Genomic DNA, 6,157 nt, shown 5'->3' on the forward strand with positions numbered 1-6,157 from the left:
TGGGGTTTCTGAGTTGGGTTTTCCACTAGGTGTGGGGTGAACTCATCCCTTCAGACCCCAGGATGCTCCACTGCCCTGCATGGGGTAGTGGGTATCTGTGACTACATTTCCTGCCAGCTCTATCTCTCCTCATCATATGGCAATAGTACCTCCTTTTTCCGTGAAGACCCCCCCTCACCACCACCAGCCTTTCCTGGTCCATGCGGTTTGGGGAAGTTAACTCTCTATAATACCAAAATCAAAAGGTGAGCATATAACCTAAATCTGGCCAATCAACAGATTTCATCTCCTTTGTTTCAGTAATCTGTTTGAGGGTGGGCATATGACCTGGTCCCAGGAAACCTGTGCCAGGACTTACCACAGAACTATTGTGAATGAGAAGCTCTCTCCCCTCTGGGGGGCTGCCAGGGCCACTACATGTTGCTAACAGGCCAGAGAGTAAGGCCAGCATGGAAACCAGAGATAAGGTAACTCCTGATGTCATAATTTGATGCCTTGGGTCAAGCTGGACCTGAAGCTGACTTGATTTTGATGGGGGTGGGCCACAGTGGAGCTGGGACCAAAGCCATCACGGCAAGGCACCAGCTTGGGCAGCGAGGCTTATGTGTGTGTCCGTGTGTTCAGCACAAACTAAGGAGGGCAGAGGGCTCCAGAAAGAGAAACCCCAAGAGTGTGCCTGCCCACCCCGGCACACATGCACTCACGGGCACGTGGGCACACACAGTCCAGGCCAGAATAGTGGGGATCATGATGGGGATGGGGGGACTGCAGCCAACAGAGAGGAGGGCTGCTGCCATCAGATGGGAGGTTTTCCCATGTTACTGGTATCTTTGCATGATACACAATGAGCTTTGAAACAAAAATAAGAGACACATTGGGCGGGTAAGAAGTAGCTTAATGCGAGTGTGAGTCACAGCAGCATTTAAATCTGGTATAGCCTCTAGACAGCCTCATGCCTTTCATCTCTCCCTGGAGAGGAAGTCCTCAGTGCTGTCGCTGTCTTGTTCTTACACATGTACAGGGCCTTCAAATGCCCCATCGTTGGGCAGGGTTGGGGGCGGGGGAAAGGCAAGAGAGGAGAGGTGGCCAGGTCAAGGTCATACAGCCCATTGTGTCCAATGCACCATCTGAGGGAGACGTTCCGAGTCAAGGTCACACAGTCTACTGGGGCAGAGCAGACACGCGGGCAGTTTTCTTACCAAATCCCTGGGTTTGACTCATCACCAGAGGCAGGTTTCCTGGGAAGCTGTGGAGGCTGAAACCACAGGGTCCTCACTTGTTCAGCCCCTTCTTTGATCCCAACGTAATTCTGGGTTCTTTCTCTTAAAAAACATCGCTCAAAACTGTATAGTTCTACGTTTTAGGCCCCCCAAGGTGTGGATCAGCCCCAAACCCCAGCTGACCCAAGGCTGTTTCCCACTTCCTTCCCCATCACCTTTCAAGAACCCCAAACTCAAGGGCATTGTCATAAACCTGAAATACGTGCTGAAAGGCCTTTGCTTCTGGGGTACCTCTGCTTGTCCTCAAGTGTAGTTATTTTCCCTAGTTTTGATGATTTAGGCCCTTGTTATGCAAACGACATCTACAGAGGTCCATCCTGTGAAATGCCTACACGCCTCTTTCAATGTCTTCTAATTCATCTTAAACATAAAACCAAATCTTCTCGCTTCTCCCTGGGCCAGTGCTCAGGGGTCTCAGCCTGCAGAAGGGGAGAAGCCAGTGAGAAGCTCCCTGGCCATCCACCCAGTGACTCATGAGAGCAACTGCCACCCCCTGGCCAGTCAGTGCCAGTCAGCTGAGAGTGGACTGTGTTTCATGGGTAAAATAGCTCCACGTCGTCACATGTGCTCCTGTCTGTCGGTGCCCGTCCCTTCACAGGAAGCATCTGCAAAGCCCAGCTTGGTGCGTGGTCCTGGGATGGATGCTGACGAAACTCAGCAGGGAGCCACCTGCTCAGGGCTGGGTGTGCTCGAGGCTCCCGGAGGGGACACAGGTGCAGGCAAATGTCCCAGAGCAAAGGGTCGGGGGGCAACGAGAGGCTTCTGGGAGGAGACCTGGGGGCAGCCACCTCCTGGAGGAGAGCATGAAACGTGTCTGCGCTCGTCCAGAGCCTGTGGAGGGATGCAGGCCCCACCCCACATTAGCTCACGTGCAGGATGCACTTTACAGAAGCAGTGTCTGCAGGTAGGACATATCCTTCCTGTCCAAATCACATTTTGCAAAAAATAAAATGTTTGACACTTTCTTCCCCCTTTCCCCAGCCGAGTCCTCCAAGGACAGTGGGGACCCAGCCTCCAGCCTGCTGACCACTGGTGGACAGGGCTGGGTCTGGGACAACTGACAGTAGTTTTGCTTTTCTATAAAACTTTAGATCTCTCCAGCAAATCTGAAGGAGAGCCTTGCTGGGTAGAGTAAATTTGGTTATAGGATTTTCCCTTTTATCACTTTAAACATACCATGCCATTCCTTCTGGCCTGCAGAGTTTATCCTGAAAAGCCAGGTGATAACCTTATGCAAGCTCCCACGTATGCAACTGACTGCTTTTCCTTTGCGCCTACGAGTCTCGGTGTGGTCCTCTTTGGGTTGATCCTGTTTGGGGCTTACTGTGTTTACTGGACTTGGATGTCTGTTTTCTGAGCTGATGTTTTCAGCTTTTATGCCTTTAAGTATGTTCTCTGCCCCTTTCTCTTTCCCTTTTCCTTCTGGGACCACAAATGTTAGTACGCTTGATGTTGTTTCAGACAAACTGTCCTCATTTCTTTTTATCCTGTTTTTTCTGTTCATCTTCAGTGATTTCCAGTACTCTGTCCTCCAGGTTTCTGATTTGTTCCTCTTATCATTTCATCTGCAGTTGTTTCCTTTTAGTGTATTTTTCACTTCAGTTACTGTATTCCTCATCTCTGTTTGGTTGTCCTTTAAGATCACCTTTTTTATAAATTTATTTACTTTTGGCTGCGTTGCTGCGTGCCGGCTTTCTCTAGTTGCGGCAAGCGGGGCCTACTCTTTGTTGCAGTGCGTGGGCTTCTCATTGTGGTGGCTTCTCTTGCTGCCAAGCATGGGCTCTAGGCGTGCGGGCTTCAGTAGTTGTGGCACACAGGCTCAGTAGTTGTGGCTCGTGGGCTCTAGAGTGCAGGCTCAGTAGTTGTGGCACACGGGCTTAGTTGCTCCGAGGCATGCAGGATCTTCCCGGACCAGGGCTTGAACCCATGTCCCCTGCATTGGCAGGCGGATTCTTTTCATTCATTCATTTATGGCCGCGTTGGGTCTTTGTTGCTGCGTGGGCTTTCTCTAGTTGCGGCGAGCGGGATCTACTCTTCGCTGCGGTGTGCCAGCTTCTCATTGCGGTGGCTTCTCTTGTTGCAGAGCACGGGCTCTAGGCGTGCGGGCTTCAGTAGTTGTGGCACGCAGGCTTCAGTTGTGGCTCATGGGCTCTAGAGCGCAGGCGCAGTAGTTGTGGCGCATGGGCTTAGTTGTTCCGTGGCATTTGGGATCTTCCCGGGCCAGGGCTCGAACCCGTGTCACCTGCAGCATTGGCAGGTGGATTCTTAACCACTGCACCACCAGGGAAGTCCCGGCAGGCAGATTCTTAACCACTGTGGCACCAGGGAAGCCCATAGATCACCTTTTTAAAAAACTTCTAAGGGACTTCCCTCATGGTCCAGTGGTTAAGACTTTGCCTTCCAATGCAGGGGGTGCGCATTCAATCCCTGGTCAGGGAGCTAAGATCCCACATGCCTCACGGCCAAAAAACCAAAACACAAAATAGAAGCCATATTGTACCAAATTCAATAAAAGACTTAAAAACCCCACAAACTTCTCACGTCTTGCTCTGGTCGTCCATTTTTCTCCTGAGTTCTCTGATTATCTTTACAGTCATGACCTTGAACTCTTTCTTGAATAGATTGGCTATTTCCACTTCATTTAGATTTTCTTCTTCTGGGTTATGTTGTTCCTTCATTTGGACAGGGTTTCTCTGTCACCTCCTTTTTCTTAACTGTTTTTATTGCTGTGTATCTGGTAGGTTAGTTACATTTCCTGACCTTGGAGAAGTGGCCTTTTGTAGGAGATGTCCTGTGTGTCCCAGCTGCCCACTCTCCCCTGGTCACTAGAACTACGTGCTCTAGGTGTACCCCCTATGTGGGCTGCCTGGGCTCTTCTGCTGCGGCGGGCTGACTACTGTAGGTGGTCTAGTAGGCTTGGCTGCCCCCAGTCTGCTTGTTTGCCAGGCTCTGCCTTGCTTGGAGGCTGTCAGTGCTGCTTGATGGGAGAGAATAATGAGGCAGCTGGCTGGACAACCGTGGGTGACATCGAGACTAGCACTGGCTCGCTTGTGGGTGAAGTTGGGGTCCAGGAGATGCCAGGGCTGGTGCCCAACCACTGGCGTGTAAAGCCAAGTCCCGGGGCTCTCCTGGCCCACAGGCAGGCAGAGCCAGGTCCTGGGTTCTGCTTGCAGGGACCAGGGGAACCAGAGCTGGTATCACACCACTGTTCTGGGCACAGCTGGCTGCGGGGTCCTGGGTGTCCCGAATCTTGTGCCCGCATCCTGATGTGCAGGGTCAGGACCCAGCCGAGTCCATAGTTCGTCCTTGCCTGCTGGTGTTTGGGCTGGGTCCGTGGACTGCTGGGCTGTGCTAGTCCTCGGACTGCTGTCTGTCCACTGGTGGGTGAGGCTGGTGTGCAGCTCGAGCAGGCTCAGTGGTGGTTAGCTCCAGGGCCCAGCCAGTCTTAGGACTTGTTCTGGCCTTCTAGCGAGTGGGCGGGTTCCACAGGCTGTTAGACAGCGGTGTACCTGGGACTGGTGTCTGCCTCTTGGTCTGTGAGGCTGGTCCCAAGGCTAGAGCAGGTTTGCTGTTGAGTAGGGCCAAGCTCCAGCCCATCCCTGGGTGGTGACCACGTGCCAATGGGTGAGTCTGTTCCCGAGGCTGGAGCGGTCTCACTTGTGCGAGAGGCCAGGGATTCTGGGGCTGGGGCCTGCCCACTGGTGGGTGGAGCTGGGAACCAGGGTCTCTGGCTGGAGGGTCCTGGGGGCCGTGGATCTAGTTCCTGTGCACTGGTGTGTGGAGCCTGGTCCTGGGGCTTCTGGTGGTTGGGAGCCAAGTCCAGGCGCAGCTGTGGGCTTAGAGGGTCTGAAGGCAGCTGATGTCCGATGGATGGGGCTGTGTCCCTGCTCAGCTTCGTGCTTGGCCTGCGGCATTCTAGTACTTGGACTAAGGGTACCTCTGGGTAGATTTCTAAGGGTGACCCCTCACACAACCCTGAGCCCACCATGCGATTTCCACCAAGCCAGCAGCATCTACCCTAGGCGACGACAAGGCCGCACCTATTCCAGGAGGAACTCAGCCCCTAGGGAATTAGGCCCAGGGAATCTGCACTTCTGGAAGTTGTTACCTGAAACCTTCACGCAGCTCACTGGTGGCAGGTGTGCTATGCCTAATATGCCTATAGAGAATAAAACATAAGTTTCAGGAAATTGGATTAGGTATTCAGTAATATGTTCAATACACCAAAAAGTTAATAACAGATTATACGTTTTAAATGTGATATGATTTGTTCTCATTGTTAAAATGTATAATTCTGGCCAAAGTGGTTAGTTGACACTTGAACACATAATATATTGTAGCAAATTCTGGATTAATAAGATAGCATCTTTTATATATATATATATAAATTTATTATTTTTGTCTGTGTTGGGCCTTCGTTGCTGCGTGCAGGCTTCCTCCAGTTGTGGCGAGCAGGGGCTGCTCTTCATTGCAGTGTGTGGGCTTCTCGTTGCAGTGGCTTCTCTTGTTGTGGAGCACGGGTTCTAGGCGTGCGGGCTTCAGTAGTTGTGGCACAGGGGCTCAGTAGTTGTGGCTCGTGGGCTCTAGAGTGCAGGCTCAGTAGTTGTGGTGCATGGGCTTAGTTGCTCCGCGGCATGTGGGATCTTCCCGGGCCAGGACTTGAACCCATGTCCCCTGCATTACCAGGCGGATTCTTAATCACTGCGCCACCAGGGAAGTTCCCTACCATCTTTTTTTGTATTACCTTTTAAATATATTGAATAAATCTCTCTTATACAACTTTTGAGATTGGGGCATTTTCACTAACCATATTATAATGCCTGATTTATTATTAGCTTAAACTTTTCTAAAAACATTCTGTTGAAAGATGGAACATT

The sequence above is a fragment of the Globicephala melas genome, chromosome 14 (genome assembly GCF_963455315.2).
Source record: "Globicephala melas chromosome 14, mGloMel1.2, whole genome shotgun sequence".
Lineage (NCBI taxonomy): Eukaryota > Metazoa > Chordata > Mammalia > Artiodactyla > Delphinidae > Globicephala > Globicephala melas.